Source organism: Antedon bifida, chromosome 1 (assembly GCF_963402885.1).
Source record: "Antedon bifida chromosome 1, ecAntBifi1.1, whole genome shotgun sequence".
NCBI lineage: Eukaryota > Metazoa > Echinodermata > Crinoidea > Comatulida > Antedonidae > Antedon > Antedon bifida.
In genome coordinates, this window is record NC_136226.1 from 28,132,067 (window position 1) to 28,153,532 (window position 21,466).

General features: G+C 31.6%; 2 long non-coding RNA genes across 4 annotated transcripts in view; one reads left to right on the forward strand and one right to left on the reverse strand.

The window, feature by feature from the left end:
• Positions 1-15,657, forward strand: part of LOC144847820 (uncharacterized) — a 54,711-nt gene extending 39,054 nt beyond the window's left edge. Inside the window, exon 3 of the long non-coding RNA XR_013613797.1 lies at positions 15,583-15,657. This is a non-coding gene — a long non-coding RNA (uncharacterized LOC144847820). The remainder of the gene's footprint in view (positions 1-15,582) is intronic.
• LOC144847788 (uncharacterized) overlaps positions 4,481-21,466 on the reverse strand; it is a 70,350-nt gene continuing 53,364 nt past the window's right edge. For 2 of the 3 annotated variants that reach the window (XR_013613791.1, XR_013613790.1), the window contains exons 2-4: positions 5,904-5,978; positions 5,254-5,328; positions 4,481-4,769 (exon numbers count right to left, since the gene is read on the reverse strand). This is a non-coding gene — a long non-coding RNA (uncharacterized LOC144847788). Of the gene's footprint in view, positions 4,770-5,253; positions 5,329-5,903; positions 5,979-7,431; positions 7,626-21,466 lie in introns of those variants that run through there. The other variant, XR_013613792.1, reaches the window with a different exon arrangement.

The following is a 21,466-nucleotide window of genomic DNA, read 5'->3' on the forward strand; positions in this document are numbered from 1 at the left end:
CGTGTACATTAGTTGTCATTCTTATTCTCTTATTAACGAACGAGTCTAATTTGTTGTCATTATCCTGGGTTTCTGATTTTATAAATGTATTGCTGAACAAGATTCGGCGTAATGTTTGCCGATTAATAATAACTATTAACAATATTGCAGTTATAGCAACGACGGCCCTTCCTATAACCACTCCCACTATTACTAGTTCAGATTTGTTGCTATCAAGTTTAGATAGTCCATCAATATTACTATTAGAGTCCTGATCATGGTTAAGAACTGTCGGTGGTAGATTAATATGGATCTCTCGTGTTATGTTTAAAGTAGTGGATGAATTCCAAACCATTCCATCTTCTCTTACAAAACATGTAATGATAAATAGTTGACTATCGACTAAAGTATTATTAAGCTTAAGATCTATGATGTCAAAAATTGACGTTGTTGAATTAACAATGTCTCCAGGAATATATGGTGAGACCTGCCATTCATACTGAAGATTGTTTGTCTTAAAGTTTTTTGTAGAACACTGGGAATGAACAGCATCTGTCTCTTGCACTGATAGTAATTTAGGTTTAATTTCCACATCAGGTGACAATACATTAAGTCTGATTGTACAATTTCTTGTCTCATCCAAAGCTTCACTGTCAAGATAGCATGTCAATTCGGTATCTTCCCTTTCAATAATAATTGTATCAGATTTTACCCATTTGAAATCAATGACATCACTTACAATATTATCAGAAACAATGACATCAGATACCGTGATGATAAGATGTGGAGATGTATTTTTATGATCTACTGAGTCGCAATGAAATATGATTGACTCACCAATGTATAATGGTGTCTCGTAAAAAATCCACTTAGCATTGCTTTTTATAAAACACTGGGGAGAAGTTTGAGATGGTGGCTGGAGGACCGTTAGCTTAGCAGTCGCAGGATTTGGCTGGAAAGGTAGTGCATTTTTCCTATTATAACCAAACCGACACTCGTATAATCCAGCATCAGAAAGCTGTTTTGAAATCGTTAAACGGTAAAATGAACTGTCAAAAGAAACAGAGTATTTGCTTCGAGACGTAGATCGAAACAACCGGTCACCCCTGGTAAGATACCGAGTTTCGTTTTTCCAATACAACGTGTAATTCATATAAATCGCTTTACAGTTGAAAACAACGTCTGAGCCGATTCTTACTCGAGCATCTTTAGGGCCAGAAATTAAAATCTGACTGCTGACAGTAAAAATAATTATTATGTAAGCATGTAGACAAATTTCAAATTGTCTGACAAACTTCATTGTAAATTAACTAAAGACAAATTGTATGTTTCAATTGACTCAGCTTCACTGTGTTATTTCACTGAAAAGAATATTATTGAACTGTTCTTACTTAGAGGGATTCTGTATAATACCACCAATTCAATTCATCCTTTCAGAGTGTATATTTCAACTCGATACTATCAATGGTATCGGTTATAAAAGCCTAGTGTCATAAATATATCATTGAAATCAGGAAACAAGCATTATGTCGCCGTAGGTATTCAAGTGGTTATTTTCAGATTTAATGTTTTTTACTAACTATATACAACGCATACTTTTTAGCAGTATGGAAGTTCAGATGGAAAAGATACCGCATAGATATTGTATTAATTTTTTCTAATAATATCAAGAGAATTTGAATGTATAGTCACATTTTAATTTAACTAGAGTCGAGATTGATAACCGGAATGAATTGTCTTATGAAGTAGTCAATTTACGAAGTTTAACAAAAGATTGGAACAGTGAAGTGAAGGTATACCAATTTTTGACTTAGATGCATAATTGACACATAAACAAGTCCTATTTAGTAGGCCTACACCCTTCAAATTCAAGTTAATTAGTATGAATTTCATCAGGAATGGGAACCTCTTACCCACTGCAATTCTCCAGCAATATCCATTTTTGTCATTCCAAAACGTAGATCGTTAGAAATAGAAATGATTGAGGAGGAAGAGCATTGTATTGTGGTTATATTATTTTTCTGATTTGGTACAAATGGCAACAAACATAATTTAGACTGTTGTACTGATTCATATTCACCATCTTTCTTTGGCAATGGTGAAACTAAAAATATGCAAAAATATGTTACATTAATAACATCATCAAAAATATACACACTGTACACTAATATGGCTGTGTGTATATTTTACGTCGATCATCAATTGGCTGCAATTTATGTGTCCCATACGGTTCCGCCAATCAGAACCAAGTTTGCTTATTGATTGTTCCGATTCGTCAATTTTAACCAATAGAATTCCATGACATTGACCATTGTTTTATCTTTCAGTAAGTCGCCAGCGCGCACACTATAATACACATTACATGCGCGCCGCACACGTCATTACTGTAATATGTGCGCGTAGTAGTAAAGTAACTATGCAGATTTAAATCTCTATAGTAACAAATCAAAACAATTCCCTAACTAGGAGCCTAGTTTCGTTATAAAGTAATAAATTAATTCAAATAATTCGTTGAAAAAACCCTTATAAAAATACCTTTAATACTTCAATCATTCCTAAATAAGTAGTAATTCAATGAAATGAACAATTAACTAAATAAAGTTATAAAATCGGTTATTTAAACAAAATATATGACTAGACAGAAAGAAGGATAAGATTTATGCATATTTTTAGTTTACTTATTTTTGTTCTAAAAATATTATTAATAAGAATTTTTCTTACTTTAATATTAAAACTGTTATTTCATTATGCAATGCTATGTCCAGGCCTACATCTATATTATGACTTCACTTGGGATCTACCAAGTTTATTGCCTTACTGTTCAATTTGAAATATCATCTTATTCTTACCTTTGTTATTTATTCATGGAAACTTAGGCAGTCGTATTGTTGCACCACAAAATAAGAGAGGCATAATGCGTTATTTTATGATATATATAGTAAATATAATACTAATAATATTTGATAAATTCAATCGAAATATTTTGGAAAGAAACTAAGCACAGGAAAACTAAGTAAGGAGATGATGTCTCTTCACCGTGTTGTCTGAGCTAGCGCTTAACTGATGTTTATTGGTTGTGTACACAAACTTTATTCCGCGCAACAATTGTGACGTCATACGTGTCATTAGGACAATCAAATATGAATTATATACTTTGCGTCATTCACTCACAGGTGTCCTCTTTCTAGAAGTTTTTTTATTAAGAACATTTTAAAACTAATTAAATTGATTGCGATTTATTTCCCGATCATTATAAATATATTTGTATAATCCCCGAATAGGAGGCCTAAATATATATCTATAATAACTAAAAAGACATTACAAAAATTTACAATAAAACTGTAAAAATCACAATACAAACAATATTTATAGTGTTTTAAAAAAGACATTGACTTGATTAAATAACGAACAATTTTATAATTAAAATGATAACATTAAATTACAATAAATTATTTTATGATTGTGATTTATTTGCGCGATTTAATTGATAATGAATTTCCTAAACATTTAATTTTGTGATTTCGCTGTTTTACGCTTTTCATTACTAATTGCATTCATATTACATCTATACAGTAGCGGACAATCGCTGTAAAATTAATTACCAGCTAAAATTATATAGAAAATGTAACTAAAATAACGACGTCAAAAATTAATTCCGATATTATAATGCTATCAAAAGAAATAAATATAGATTATATTTATAATGTGACCTTTCAAAACAGTTTTTTAACAAAGCAAAATAAGCTTGTTTCGGATTTAACCAAACGACTTCGTCTGCTTAGTCATCTTAACAATAACATCTGTGATTAAGAAAATCAGTGTAATTTAGATTTTCTACTTATGTAATTGGCACATATTTAGGCCTATGATTTATATTGTTGTCTTGTTATTTGCACACCTACATACTAAATACATCAAATATAGAAACACATAAAATTTATTTACTGATCACTAGCTGCTTTCAAATTGTACTTGCTTTCCGTCTTGTCAAGTAGTTTAGTTATTTAATTATTAATATCTTGTAGTATACCTTGTGGGTCTGTGTATATCTTAAAAATCGTCAAATCACCATTCTTTTATGTAATGCGTTCATTGCGTTTTCAAGAAGTTTGCGTTTATCATCCAACTTAAACGTCACTGAATTATTTCTGGTAATTTTCTTTTACATTTGACTTAGTGACGTTGAATAATAAATTCTTTTAAATATTTACTGCATATAATTTTAAGTCGAGGACCGCTGTGTAGTATCTAAGTTCAACCCCGATTTGACTGTTGAATCGACTTTCACAAAAAAAGAAAATCAAAATTCATTTTTTCTAAATTTATATTTATTTCACTAAGACTACACGTTTTATTATACGGAAGACCGGTTTTCTAAATATATTATTATTATTATGTATTCATAGGCCTATCATTCTAAGAGAATCTGTATTGAGATATTGAACTTGCAATTAATAAACATTTATCCGTATATTGTTATAGATACATTTTTATGATATCCAGTATGTAAATCGTCCATTTTTGCGCTTATTGTAAGGAAGCGACAAGTGATTTTTACCCGACGACATGCCGAACAATTTTACAACCCAGCATAATGTTAAGGAACAAAATTATTGGAGACGGCTTTTCTATCTATTTATGAGACTAATCCTCGTAATGATAATACGCGTTTCATTACTACAATGCATCTTAAATGTCTCCTTTTTTAATCGGTGATCTAATTTTTCTAGTCATCTCGGCATTCTGTTTATGGTCTTCTTGCACTTTCAACGGATTTGCTGCAGCAGCAACTAAAATAAAGACAGAAATAATTATGTGTATGATAATATTAATTCAAAATAACGCTTAAAGATGTATTGTCCCCCAAAAACCTGAACAATGAAGATTAATTAAATCAGACTTTGAATAGGTTATTTGGTAGTTTTAATAAAGTTAATCACTTTCGTAGAAAAAAACAAAAAAAAACAATCTTTTCACTTATAAAATGACAAAATAAATAAACCAGAAACCCATTACATTCTCTGGCAGCCAATTTGACTCTGTTTTGCTTTAAATCACAGTTTTCCAGGTAAATCATTTTTTTCGCTCCAATTTTTTGTCAATGTGAATAAATATTATGTGACATTAAAATGACATATTCAACAAAAAATGTTTTAAGAATTATTTTTTCGGGGCAACAATATATCCTTAATGTAAATGTTTTAGAAATTGCAGTGACATCGCTAAGAAGAATGTAAAGATTTTATTCATTTAGGGACGAATCCAAATAATTACCGTTTTCGTTACTGTTTCCTCCAGAGTTGAGTTGAGCCGGACCTGCATCTTCGTTAGATGTTGTCTCATCATCCCCTATCAGATTGTATATATTGGTTAGTTTCACACACAATATTGCTATGCTAACAGGACATTATTGTACTAACTTTCCTTCAAAATTGGTCTTAAGCTCTGTCTACACTATCAAACTTTATGTGACAAGAAAATTTGTCCCCATATATGGACATGATGATGTCATATCACTACCATATTTAAGCATATCACTACCATATTTGGGCACATCACACTTTTTTGTCAAACTAGTTTGAAAGTGTAGACAGAGCTTTAATTAATATAGTCCACGTCTATATCCTATTTTATTTAGTTGCTTAATTTAAAGGTTGAAAAAATAATGATGTTTTATAAGTGATGTTAAGGTTTTTATAACCCATCTTGAAGTGTATTATAATCGGTTAAATGTGTAACATCGAAAACAGTGCCATAAATAGATTACCACTACACTATTACACTAGGAAATTAATTTTTCCCAGTTTTCTATCTCATGACAAAACAAATTGTTTTATAATGGTGTATCAACAATAATTATAAATCAATTGATAATTTACATACATTGCATTAAAGTATTACAAATTATACAAAATTAATCTTACTTCCAGGTCTTGCTGCCGATAACGCAATCAGGACAAGAAGCATTGATAAAAAGAACAACTTATTCATCTTCAACCCTTAATAAACAAAAACAAATTGTAAAATATAAAACAATTAAAAAAACTATAAATAGAAAATAACTAAAACATGTGTAAATAGAAAATAACTAAACAATTTGTTTATAGAAAATAACTCAAGTTGCACTCTTCGTTAATTAGTGTTTTTTTCTAAATTTATTCAAATACGATTATTTACTTATTTATCCTCCACCCTCAATAAAAAAAAAATAATTTGTAAAACATAAATGCATATTTGTTTATTTATCGTCGATCGTTATCGTCCTAGTGTAAATAGGCCTTTAAACATCGTAATAAACAGTAAATAATCGTGAGAACTAAAGAAACATTAAATAATAAATACATCATTCAATAAGGGCAAACTTCATTTTACTATTATATTAAAAAATGTTTTTAAAATTAACTGTTAGTTGCAATTATAAAAAATGAAACCACAAACACATTCAAGGCCCAAAAAGTGTCCCCTTAATGTCCACTAACCAGAAAACGATTGTCCCCTTAATAAGAGTTTGCGCAGAAAATACCAAAAACAAATATTGTAAAGCTCAAAGTGTTCGCGGTCATAAATTTTCACGATTTTACATTTTTAACTATTTCGCGACCTTTTATTTTCGTGATTTGAGTTTCTTATTTAATTTGTTGAGCCACATTGGCGAATGTATTTCGCCTCCGCGATGGACGTCAAACAACAATTGAATAGCGTTGAGTAAAATTACAGAATACGCGATTGTAAATTTAGGGATGTGAATGAATAAATGTGTTGGCTACAAGTGGGTGACGCACGTGTTTAATAGGCTCTTAGATAGTGAACACCCCCATAATTAAATACCAAAAACAAATATACCAAAATGAACAATAATGATCTGGACTCAAGAAATTGAGAAGAAATGAAAATTTAGCAGCCAACGTTTTATTAATGAAAACTGTTGTCCCATTAATAGGGGTTGATCAACAATTTGGTGTTGGCTGTAGTGTAAAAACATATATTGCCTCTCGTATTGCCGTAAGGTGTCCCTTAATAGGGGTGTTCTAAAGAAGGACTTCTACTGTAAATGAAATTTTCTTAAACAAAGATCAGACAATAAAATGTCTTATTAAAAGAAATAATGATTAAGTTTTAAATTAATTTAAGTTTAAAAATTAAAAATCATTACCTACTGCAGTTACAGTACAACCAAACGACTAACTTTGGCCTATAATTATTTTATCTTAATAATAATTTGAGATAAGATAACACAAATAAAATCTATCGGCAATTTTGATTATTTATGCAATCTACAACACTAAATACAGTACGTGACATGCATACAAATCAAATTACTGAAAATTGTGGGTATCAGCTCAATCTCAATATACATACAAATAATAAGGAAAAGCCTAAATCAAAGAATAAAAGTAAAACAGTCAGAAAGAACAAGCTGTCGAAAAAAACTATCATATAAATAAATGTTACCTTGATTATTGATGATTATCTGCTTTGAAGTAATACTTGCTTTCCGCCTTGTAAAGTTGATGAATTGATAGTGTCTTGTAGTATACCTTGTGGATCTCTGACTGATGTTTTCAGGGAAAGTTGCTTTTATAGACGAATGCCTTTAGCCCGTTGTTGTTTTAGCCATTATTTGCACCCTGTCACCCAATACCTGCTTTCCGTCTTGTCAAGTTGTTTATAATAAATAATACCATGACAATATGTGTACTTTATATCGGCTTAGTTTTAAAATGTTTTCTGGGAAAGTTACTTTTATACATGTCATTAACTCGCTGTTGTTATCAGATTTAATATTTATAAGAAATGAAGTCGACGACCTCACCTAATACTTGCTTTCTGTATTATATATCAAAAGTTGTTTATAATAATGTAATAATAATAATGATGATGTTTTCGCTGAAAGTTCTTTTCTACACGGATGTTGTTTTTACTGTTATTTGTTGAGTCGACGACCTCACCACCACCTAGTCTACATTATATAGCAAACTTAAGAAAAAACAAATTTCCAACATTTTTCCAGTTGAAAACTTCTGCAAATAGCAGAAAACTGAACTTCAGCCAGGTCTGCACTTAGCACACTTTACCTTTCATTCACTTTAAATTCATGTCTGCAAAGTTTGCTAGTGCAGCTCACTTCTGCAAACTTGTTTTCTGCAATTTTTCAACTGATCTGCACAAGTAAAACTTGTTTTGACTTAAGCTCTGTCTACACTGTCAAACTAGTTTGACAACAAAAAGTGTGATGTGTCCCAAATATGGTAGTGATATGCCCAAATATGGTAGTGAAATGACATCATCATGCCCATATATGGGCATATCACATTTTTTGTCATATAAAGTTTGATAATGTAAATAGGGCCTAACTCGGAGTTTGCTCAAGTTTGCAAACAAAAGTTTTTTTGACAAACTAGTTTGCTGATGTGTGGTGAACACACCAATCAAATCACTTTCGTTGTAGTCATGTTAAACTGCAGATGGACAAAAAGCCAGTAAGAAAAGGTAGTTTTAAACTTACAAGTTTGTCAAAGAAAGGTTCTCCAAAGCCAGTGCAGTCGTGTCGACAAACTTCGACAGACAACAGAAAACAAGTACGCAGAAATCTACTCTATAGCACACTTTAGTTTACCAGTTTGCTGGTGTATAAAGACTAAAAGAACTTCTCTAGTAACCAAAATGGCTTCGATACTGTTGACTCGAGTTTCACACAAAATAATAATTCAATTTATTTTATATTTATTTTACCAAGAATACTTGTTTTTATTACACCCGTTGATAACCTGTATTATTATTATTTAAAGGAGATCGTTTTTCTTATAACAATCCCCCCCCCCTCCCCCCACCCCCTATGCATATTGAAATATTAAAGTTGAGCGGGACCTGCCTCTCTTCGTTAGAAGCTGTGCCGTCGTCGTCAACGCGCCCCTATCAACAGAGAAGTTGTTTATTTACATAAAACAGCGATATTGATAATTGAATGGTTAATTATTGTGACTTCTTAAAGTATCGCTTAAATTTAGTTCGGAAATAATGAGAAAAGTATATTATTTTCATCTTAATTTTCCTTCTTTTCTATTTTGGCAAACTACCAAGATGGTAGTATAAGCGAAATCATTCACTGTTCTCCTTAAAGGAGGAAGTCCGGTTCACAGACAAACATATACACAAGATGCTTTACATAAACAAGTCTTTGAAAGTTAAATAAATGTCCTTAACATTATCACATTATCATTAACACGATTTTATTTGATTTATTTCGATACGGTACCGTACCGTACCATACATGAACAAAAACAGATAAAACAAAACAAAACAACGCAATTATTTTGTATGGTACCAGGGATAACCCAAAATGCGATTTACATCATGAACGGTCCCCCATATTAACACACATTAGAAAGTAGAATAATAATAACTTAACGCAATCCAACAAAGTGTCTCCTTAACATAAGTGTCATATAGGAGCTAGTTGGCATATTACTCTCTATTAGTATAACAGTAAAGTTTCCTTATCATCTGGTCTCCCAAAGAGGTTCTGTTGTATTTATTCACACAATTATGAATCTTACTTTCTCGTCTTGCCGTCGTCACAGCTACAGTAAGAACGAGGCATAAGAAAAATGAATAACGTATGATGTCCTATAAACTAGAAAAACAATAATATTGCTATCTTTAGATAGTATTTGAAGAAGCTTCCTCCTCGTATGTACACGCAAGTATTTCCACCCAATCACAAGTAACAGTTTAGATGACCCATCGTTTGTGATTGGTAGATTTTCTATACGTTACTTGATTTGTGTTTTCCATCACTCTCCAGTGGTATGACATTTTATTTTTTTAAACATCGGTTAGTTTCGTGATCATTATTAATGAATAATTAATATTTTCTATAATTAATTGAAGGCTTTCCTGTTTAAGGGTTTTGAAAGTGGCCTAGACACTAGACTAGACATAACTAAATAGAACTAAGCCTACACCCACATTATTACGCTATACCTATCCCTCTGCTGACCACCCCCTTACCCCATGACCTATTATTATCAATGAACGCTTCTGTTGGTGTATACTGCCGCATAATAAAATGTATTCGCAATATTGTTATTAAGTTCTGTCTACACATCAAACTTTATGTGACAAAAAATGATATTTAGGCATGTCACTACCATTTGGGCACATCACACTTTTTTTTCCAAACTAGTTTGGTATATAGAGCTTCAGTGAAATATTTTAAATTATCAAATTAAAGTACTCAAAACTGATAAAGCTAATAATAGACGAACTTGTACAAACAAAAATACAACCTCAGTTAATCATGGCTAGTAAGAATTGGTGTACAGCACACACGACGAGATCAATTGATTTACAATATTAATATATAATTTTTTTTTTCTGTCAACCCATTCGAAGGTATCTAATTTGTATCTTCAATCGTATCTTCATAAGTTCCGCGCGTCATAAACATAATCGCTTACAATTTGGTTAGACATGCAGTATTGGTTCCTCACGTTCTCAAAAAACTGGGTCGACATTTATCAATATTTGCTTATATTTTTGCTTAAGCTATACTAAAACATTTAGGAATAATAATAACTTAGCTTATTTATCAAACCGTCTTAGTAACAAAATTGTCTTTATTTATATTATTTTTTTTAATTTTACGACGTTGCGCGTGCGTAATATTAAACTCTAGAGGGCAGCAATTTATGTCTTAAGACGAAAAACCATTGTTTGAGCGTTCGCATTAGCTTTTTTCTCTTAGCGATGGCGGCGCTATAACAGTTTATCTCCACATTTTTAACAGCTTAACAGCTCACTATGTCGGTCGGATGGTCGGCCGGTCAGTAAACACTAACTCAAATTTGAGCACGCGACTGCAGCCATGTATATGGCCTTGTTCACCCCCAACAAGGTTACCATGCTTTTATTACATGAAATAGAGAAAGAGCACAAATTCGGAAATACATACGAAAATCATTAGCTCTAAACTTAAATCAAATCAACATTTATTTATTTTTATCAATGACAGCGACCCTTTTGTTGCTAAGCAAGGTTGATAAATCCGACCCCTGGTGTATTATTTATTATACAGCAAAATACTAAACATATTGATAAATCAGATATATAATAATATAAAAACAATTAGCAGATAAATTAAGAAAGAATTTATTTAAGAAAACATCTTTAAATTACAATTCAATGCTTTGGAAAACATATACAGTATTTTACAATCTGTCGATTTATTCAATCTATTTATATTATTATAGTAGCGTGAGAGTGAACACTCTTCCCTGGCGTGACTAAAGTACAACCCCAGCCGTGTATGCTGCTATAATTGACGTAGGTGACATTTCTAGACGACAAATCATCATGATATACAATCAGATAATACGGCTTGTTTATTTTTTACTCTATTTACTATGATCACTTGAATTATTTTTTAATTATAGTTTGTATTATATCTGTTTCTGTTTACCAGTAGTGTGGCATAGAATTACGGTAACCATATACGCCTAGACCAACGTGAACTAGACATTTAATTTGAAGATGTAGCTCAACATAGTCATTTAGATCATCCGTTTTGTCATCGTTTGACACCCTGTTAAGTCAGCTCTCATATTAAACTTCATCATTTTTAATGTCTTCTGCGTTGACATCATTTTGATTTGGCACTGAAGAATAATACACAGCATTATCACAAGGTCCTCTATCTTCGTCTACGTTAATTTTCATTCTTATTCTCTTATTAACTACCGAGTCTAATTTGTTGTCATTATCCTGTGTTTCTGATTTTATAGATTTATTGCTGAACAGGATTCGGCGTAATGTTTGGCGATTAAGAATAACTATTAACAATATCACAGCAATAACAACGACGGCCCTTCCTATAACCACTCCCACTATTACTAGTTCAGATTTGTTGTTATCAAGTTTAGATATAGGTCCATCAATAGTCTCTCGTGTTATGGTCAAAGTAGTGGATGAATTCCAAACCATTCCATCTTTTATTACAAAACATGTAATGATAAATAGATGATTTTCAAGCAAAATATTAATAATCTTAATGTTTGTGATGTTCAAAATTGACATCGTGACATTAAAGATGTCTCCAGGAACATATGGTGAAATATGCTATTCATACTGGAGATTGTTTGTCTTAAATTGTCTTGCAAAACATATACATCATCTGTCTCTTCCACTGATGGTAATTTAGGTTTAATTTCCACATCAGGTAATAATACATTTAGTCTGATTGTACAGTTTCTTGTCTCTTCCAAAGCTTCACTGTCAAGATAGCATGTCAATTCAATGTCGTTTCTTATAATTGTAATTTCATCAGATTTTACCCATTTGTAATTAAATTCATCGTATTCAATATTCTCAGCAACATTGACATCAGATTCCGTGATAGTAAGATTTGGAGATGTACTTCCATGATCTTTTGAATCGCAATAAAATCTGATTGACTCACCAATGTATAATGGTGTATCAGGATTAATCCACTTATTGCTATATAAGTAACAATGAGGAGAGGTTTCAGATGGTTTCTGATATACTGTTAGTGTGGCAGTAGCAGGTTTTGGCCAGAAAGAGTATGCATTGCCATTATAAACATACCCGCATTCGTATAATCCAGCATCAGAAAGCTGTACGTTTGAAATCGTTAAACGGTAAGATGAATTGTAAGTGGAAACAGAGTATTTGCTTGCAGATATAGATTGAAACAACCAGGCACCTTGGGTAAGAAACCAAGTTTCGTTTTTCCAAAACAAGGTATAATAATTCGCATTAAAAGTTGCTTCGCAGTTGAAGACAACGTCTGAGCCGATTCTTACTTGAGCGTCTTCTGGACCAGAAATTAAAGTCTGGCTGTTGACAGTAGAAATTAAAATAATTATTATGTAAGCATATACTGTAAATAATCTGACAAACTTCATTGTCGATCGAACAAAAATAAATGACTGCGTTTCAGTTTCAACTCAGCTTGACTGTGAACTACTGTATGAGTTAAAGAATTTAAAATAAAATTATTTCCTGATATTCAACGCTTTTAGCAGCAAAAATGGAGGAAAGGGGGAATTTCCTAAAACATACAATTCATGACAAACATGATTCTTTCAGGATGGGTATGACTACTTGATACGGTCTCTGGTATCGAGTATTTTATTTTTCCGTTAAACAATAAGGAAATTTGTTTGTTATGCAGCATTTAATAAATCCAAAGTAGTAAATTGTCTATCAAATTTAAGATGTCAGTATTAAATTTAACAAAAACCACTTAAAAATACGTTTCGATGGTAGGCCCTATAGACTTATTTGAAAAAAACTGTGCAACAAAATAATTTTCAGATGTAATATAACACAATGCTTTACATACCTTTTTATTGCGACTGATTTATTTATGTTTACAGCAAAATTATATAATATACATATATACACAATAAAAATCAATGATAATATAAACAAAATATATAAAATACGGTATAAATTATCTTTTATATTTCCCATGTTTTTGTTAACATATTTGACATTTTTTAATTATCTGTTACTAACAGTAACTGACAGAGAGAATATAAATATCCAGTATTATGCAATTCCTGGTAAATTCAGGAAAACATAATTATAGTTTGTATATTAATACGCCATACGACTACATGACCTATACTTCCTATTTACAATTATTCATAACATGATTTTTTTCAATTTCTTAAATGAGACAATAGTGGTAAATCAAAGCACATATTTCCTGTATTTTTTAATTTTTTTTTTTAAATTAATTAATTTTTTACATCGAATTCAAGAAACATTTGCGATAGGCTCAGGAAGACTAGGTTTTATAAATACAACGGCTTCACAGTATTCAATATTCACCAATTATTATACTGTTGTAACTGATTAGTTTACTGTGTACAGCAAAATAATAAAAAGAAAAGCTGATTAATAATATAAAATATTAGGTACATCTTAATAGTGTAATATAAAAACGATTAGCTATAAAAGTATAAACACAAAGAAATTACATTTCATACTACTAACATTTTGTAAATATTTACAATCTATCTTATTCAATCATTAATTATAGTACCTTAACTAAACGTTTGGCAAAACCCAGCATTGTCACATAAACTTTATGATACAGAGACATTCTGATAATTAGTAAAATTCAGATAATAATAGCTTGTTTATTAATCTTAGATATATGTTTGTATAGGTAACACTATTTAATTGATCACTTAAATTATGATGGTTTATTTTAAAATAGTTTTTATATCATCATCTCTGGATTTTAGTCGCGTGCAGACTCTACAGTTCACTATGTCGGTCGGTCGATAAACACTAACTCAAATTTGCGCACGCGTCTGTAGCCATGTATATGTCCTTGTTTTTACCAGTGACTGTGAGCATCACGTGAAATATCTAGTTCAGCAAAGTTATTTCAGATCCAATGTTTAGCCATTGTGTGTGATACCTTGTAAACAGGTTCTCAGTTCTCATATTGAACTTCATCATCTTTATTTAATACTGATAAATAATAGATAGCATTATCACAAGAAACTCCACCTTCGTGTTCGTTAGTTGGCATTTTTATTCTCTTATTAACTACCGAGTCTAATTTGTTGTCATTATCCCGTGTTTCTGATTTTAACAATTTATTGCTGAACAGGATTCGGCGTAATGTTTTCCGATTAATAATAACTATTAACAATATAAAAGTTATAGCAACGACGGCCCTTCCTATAACCACTCCCACCATTACTAGTTCAGATTTGTTGTTATCAAGTTTAGATATAGGGCCATCAATACTACTATTAAAGTCCTGATCATCGTTAAGAAGTGTCGTTGGTAGATTAACATGGATCTCTCGTGTTATGGTCAAAGTAGTTGATGAATTCCAAACCGTTCCATCTTCTCTTACAAAACATGTAATGATAAATAGGTGATTTTCAAGCAAAGTGTTATTAATCTTAATGCTTGTGATATTCAAAATTGACATCGTGACATTAAAGATGTCTCCAGGAACATATGGTGAGATATGCCATTCATACTGGAGATTGTTTGACCTTAAGTTTCTTGCAGAACAATGGAAATGAACATCATCTGTTTCTTGCACTGATAGTAATTTAGGTTTAATATCCACATCAGGTAATAACACATTTAGTCTGATTGTACAGTTTCTTGTATCTTCCAAAGCTTCACTGTCAAGATAGCATGTCAATTCAGTGTCATCCCTTTCAATTATAATTTCATCAGATTTTACCAATTTCTGATTAATTACATCCCTTACAATATGCTCAGCAACACTAATGTCAGATACCGTGATGATAAGATTTGGTGATGTATTTCCATGACCTTCTGAATAACAATAGAATATGATTGACTCACCAATGTAAAATTTCTCAGACGAAATCTGAGTAGGCCTATTATCTCTTGTTAATAAACACCGAGGAGATGTTACTGACGGTGGCTGGTGCACTGCTATTTTAGCGGTAGTAGGATTTGTAGTTGGTAGATTAATGTTGATCTGTCGCGTTATGGTCAAAGTAGTGGATGAACTCCAAACCATTTCATTTTCTCTTACAAAGCATGTAATGGTAAATATCTGATTTTCATTTAAAGTTGTATGAAGCTGAAGATTTGCGATGTTCAAAGTTGATGTCATGGAATTGACAATAGAACCAGGAAAATAAGGTGAGACCTGCCATTCATACGTAAGATTGTTCGTCTTGAAGTCTCTTGCAGAACAATGGAAATGAACATCATCTGTCTCTTGCACTGATAGTAATTTAGGTTTAATTTCCACCTCAGGTAATAATGCATTAAGTCTGATTGTACACTTTCTTGTCTCATCCAACGCTTCACTGTCAAGATAGCATGTCAATTCAGTATCGTTCTTTTGAATCATAATTTTATCAGATTTAACCAATTTTGAATCAATGACATCATGTACAATATTCCCAGCGACACTGGCATCGGATACCGTGATGGTAAGATTTGGAGATGTACTTCCATGACCTTGTGAATAACAATAGAATATGATTGACTCACCAATGTAAAATTTCACAGACGAAATCTGTGTATTATCTCTTCTTAAGAAACACCGAGGAGATGTTACTGACGGTGGCTGGTGCACTGCTATTTTAGCGGTAGTAGGATTTGTAGTTGGTAGATTAATGTTGATCTGTCGCGTTATGGTCAAAGTAGTGGATGAACTCCAAACCATTTCATTTTCTCTTACAAAGCATGTAATGGTAAATATCTGATTTTCTTTTAAAGTTGTATGAAGCTGAAGATTTGCGATGTTCAAAGTTGATGTCATGGAATTGACAATAGAACCAGGAAAATAAGGTGAGACCTGCCATTCATACTGGAGATTAGGTGTCTTAAAGTTTCTTGCAAAACACTTGAAATGAACATCATCTGTTTCTTGCACTGATAGTAATTTAGGTTTAATTTCCACATCAGGTATTAATATATTAAGTCTAATTGTACAATATCTTGTATTTTCCAAAGCTTCACTGTCAAGATAGCATGTTAATTCAGTGTCATCCCTTTCAATTGTAATGTTATCAGATTTTACCAATTTATAATCAAGTATATCACTTACAATATTCTCAGCAACAATTATATTAGATACCGCGATGATAAGATTTGGTGATGTACTTCCATGACCTTGTGAATCACAACCAAATATGATTGACTCACCAATATAAAATGATATCGAATATCCATCTATCCAACACTGAGGAGAGTATACAGATGGTGGCTGGTAGACTGTTAGTGTAGCAGTAGCAGGAGTTGGGTTGAAAAAGTAGGCATTGCTATTATAAACATACCCGCATTCATAGAGTCCAGCATCTGAAAGCTGTACGTTTGAAATCGTTAAACGGTAAAATGAATTGTCAAACGAAACTGAGTATTTGCTTGGAGTATACACCGTGTTGCCCAATGTAAGATATTGATTTCTGTATACCCAAATCAAAGTATAATAATTCGCATTATAAGTTGCTTTACAGTTGAAGACAACATTTGAGCCGATTCTTATTTGAGCGTCGTCTGGACCAGAAATTAAAATCAGGCTGTTGACAGTAGATATTAAAATAATTATTATATAAGCATATACTCCAAATAGTCTGACAAACTCCATTGTAGATTGAACAAAAAGAAATGATTGCGTTTCAGTTTCTACTCAGCTTCACTGTGAGCTATGATGTTTAGAATTTAAAATACTGTATAATTATTTCCTGATATCCAACGCTTGTTCGCCAAAATGGAGGAAAGGGGATTTTCCTAAAACATACCATTCATGACGAACATCTTTCTTTCAGGATGGGTATGACTACTCGATACGATCTCTGGTATCGATTATTTTAGGTTGATTATGAAATAAACAAAGTATCAGTTAAACAATAAGGAAATACAATGCCCTTCGTCCATACAATTTGTTTGTTATACAGCATTTAACAAATCCAAATAGTTATTGTATCAAATTTAAGGTGTGTCAGTATTCAATTGGACAAAACCCACTTGCATTATTTCGATGACTTTTCGATGGTTATTATACTTATAAAAAAAACTGTGCCATAAAACTAATTTTCAGATGTAATATAACACAATGCTTTTAATACCTTTTAATTGCAACTGATTAGTTTATGTTTACAGCAAAATTCTATAATATACATTAATTATTATTATAAAATATCTGTAAAATGAAAATCAATGATAATATAATCAATTAGCAGAATCTAGAGAAGAAAATATGGTATAAATTATCTTTCATATTTCCCATGTTTTTGTTAAATATTTTAACTTTTTTAATTATCTATTAATAAACAGTAACTGACAGAGAGGAAATAAATACCCAGTATTATGCAATTCCTGGTAAATTCAGGTAAACATAATAATTACAGTTTGTATATTAATACGCCATACGGTTACATGACCTATACCTTTTCTTATAGTCTTATACTTCCTATTTACCATTAATCTTTTAACAATTAATTTTTTACAATTTCTTAAATGAGACGATAGTGGTAAATCAAAGCACACATTTCCTGGTGTTTTAATTTGATTTTTACATAAAATTCAAGAAACATTTTCGGTAGGCTCAGAAAGACTAGGTTTTGTAAATACAACGGCTTCACAGTATTCAATATTTACCAATTATTATATTGTTGTAACTGATTAGTTTACTGTGTATATCAAAATACTAAAAAGAAAAGCTGATTAATAATATAAAATATTGAGGTACATCTGAATAGTGTAATATAAAAACGATTAGCTATGGAAGTATAAACACAAAGAAGTTACATTTCATACTACTAATATTTTGTAAATATTTACAATCTATCTTATTCAATCATTAATTATAGTATACCGTAACTAAACGCATAGCAAAACCCAGCTTTGTCATATAAACGTTATGATATAGAGACATTCTGATAATTAGTAAAATTCAGATAATAATAGCTTGTTTATTAATCTTAGATATGATATATGTTTGTATAGGTAACACTATTTAGGCTACTATTGATCACCTAAATTATGATGGGTTATTTTACTTTTTTATCATCATCTCTGGTTTTTAGTCGCGTGCAAACGCGACTCTACAGCTCACTATGTCGGTCGGTCGGCCGGCCGACCGGCAAACACTAACTCAAATTTGCGCACGCGACTGCAGCCATGTATTTGGCCTTGTTGTTACCAGTGACGGTGACCATCACGTGAAATATCTAGTTCAGCAAAGTTATTTCAGATCCAATGTTTAGCCATCGTGTGTGATACCTTGTAAACAGGTTCTCAGTTCTCATATTGAACTTCTTCACCTTTATTGGGTACTGATAAATTATAAATAGTATTATCACAAGAAACTCCACCTAGTTGTCATTTCTATTCTCTTATTAACTAACGAGTCTAATTTATTTGTTGTCATTATCCTGGGTTTCTGATTTTATAAATTTATTGCTGAACAGGATTCGGCGTAATGTTTGCCGATTAATAATAACTATTAACAATATTGCAGTTATAGCAACGACGGCCCTTCCTATAACCACTCCCACCATTACTAGTTCAGATTTGTTGTTATCAAGTTTAGATATAGGGCCATCAATACTACTATTAAAGTCCTTATCATCGTTAAGAAGTGTCGTTGGTAGATTAACATGGATCTCTCGTGTTATGGTCAAAGTAGTTGATGAATTCCAAACCATTCCATCTTCTCTTACAAAACATGTAATGATAAATAGGTGATTTTCAAGCAAAGTGTTATTAATCTTAATGCTTGTGATATTCAAAATTGACATCGTGACATTAAAGATGTCTCCAGGAACATATGGTGAGATATGCCATTCATACTGGAGATTGTTTGACTTTAAGTTTCTTGCAGAACAATGGAAATGAACATCATCTGTCTCTTGCACTGATAGTAATTTAGGTTTAATTTCCACCTCAGGTAATAATGCATTAAGTCTGATTGTACACTTTCTTGTCTCATCCAAAGCTTCACTGTCAAGATAGCATGTCATGTCAGTGTCGTTTCTTATAATTGTAATTTCATTAGATTTTACCCCTTTGTAATCAATGACATCACGTAGAATATTCCCAGCAACAATGACATCAGATACTGTGATAGTAAGATTTGGTGATGTACTTCCATGACCTTCTGAATAGCAATAGAATATGATTGACTCACCAATGTAAAATTTCTCAGACGAAATCTGTGTATTATTTCTTGTTAATAAACACCGAGGAGATGTTACTGACGGTGGCTGGTGCACTGCTATTTTAGCGGTAGTAGGATTTGTAGTTGGTAGATTAATGTTGATCCGTCGCGTTATGGTAAAAGTAGTGGATGAACTCAAAACCATTCCATTTTCTTGTATAACGCATGTAATGGTAAATAGCTCATTTTCATTTAAAGTTGTATGAAGCTGAAGATTTGCGATGTTCAAAGTTGATGTCATGGAATTGACAATAGAACCAGGAAAATAAGGTGAGACCTGCCATTCAAACTGGAGATTAGGTGTCTTAAAGTTTCTTGCAAAACACTTGAAATGAACATCATCTGTCTCTTGCACTGACTGTAATTTAGGTTTAATTTCCACCTCAGGTATTAATATATTAAGTCTGATTGTACAATATCTTGTATTTTCCAAAGCTTCACTGTCAAGATAGCATGTCAATTCAGTGTCATTCCTTTCAATTATAATGTTATCAGATCTTACCTCTTTGTAGTCAATTATATCACTTACAATATTCTCAGCAACACTGACGTCAGATACCATGATTCTAAGATTTGGTGATGTACTTCTATGGTCTCTTGAATTACAATGAAATGTTATTGACTCCCCAATGTATAACTTTTTTTTTTTTGAAATCCAATTATAATTTCTCTTTAACCAACACTTAGGAGAGGCTGCAGATGGTGGCTGGTATACTGTCAGTGTAGCAGTAGCAGGATTTGGCTTGAAGGAGTTGCCAATGTTATTATAAGCATACCCGCACTCATATAATCCAGCATCAGAAAGTTGTACGTTTGAAATTGTTAAACGGTAAAATGAACTGTCAAACGAAACTGAGTATTTGCTTGGAGTATACACCGTGTTGCCCAATGTAAGATACCCAGTTCTGTAATATCAAAACAATGTATAATAATTCGCATTATAAGTTGCTTTACAGCTGAAGACAACATTTGAGCCGATTCTTACTTGAGCGTCTTCTGGACTAGAAATTAAAGTCTGGCTGTTGACAGTAGATGTTAAAATAATTATTATGTAAGCATATACTCCAAATAGTCTGACAAACTCCATTGTAGATTGAACACAAATAAATGATTGCGTTTCAGTTTCTGCTCAGCTTCACTGTGAGCTATGATGTTTAGAATTTAAAATATAATTATTTCCTGATATCCAACGCTTGTTCGCCAAAATGGAGGAAAGGGGATTTTCCTAAAACATACCATTCATGACGAACATCGTTCTTTCAGGATGGGTATGACTACTCGATACGATCTCTGGTATCGAGTATTTTAGGTTGATTATGAAATAAACAAAGTATACAATGCCCTTTGTCCATACAAATTGTTTGTTATGCAGCATTTAATAAATCCAATTAGTTATTGTATATCAAATTTAAGGTGTGTCAGTATTCAATTGGACAAAAACCACTTGCATTATTATTATAAGACTTTTCGATGGTTATTATACTTATAAAAAAACTGTGCCATAAAACTAATTTTCGGATGTAATATAACACAGTGCTTTTAAAACCTTTTAATTTCAACTGATTAGTTTATGTTTACAGCAAAATTCTATAATATACATTAATTATTATTATTATAAAATATCTGTAAAATAAAAATCAATGATAATATAATCAATTAGCAGAATCTAGAGAAGAAAATACGGTATAAATTATCTTTTATATTTCCCATGTTTTTGTTAACATATTTGACATTTTTTAATTATCTGTTACCAACAGTAACTGACAGAGAGAATATAAATAT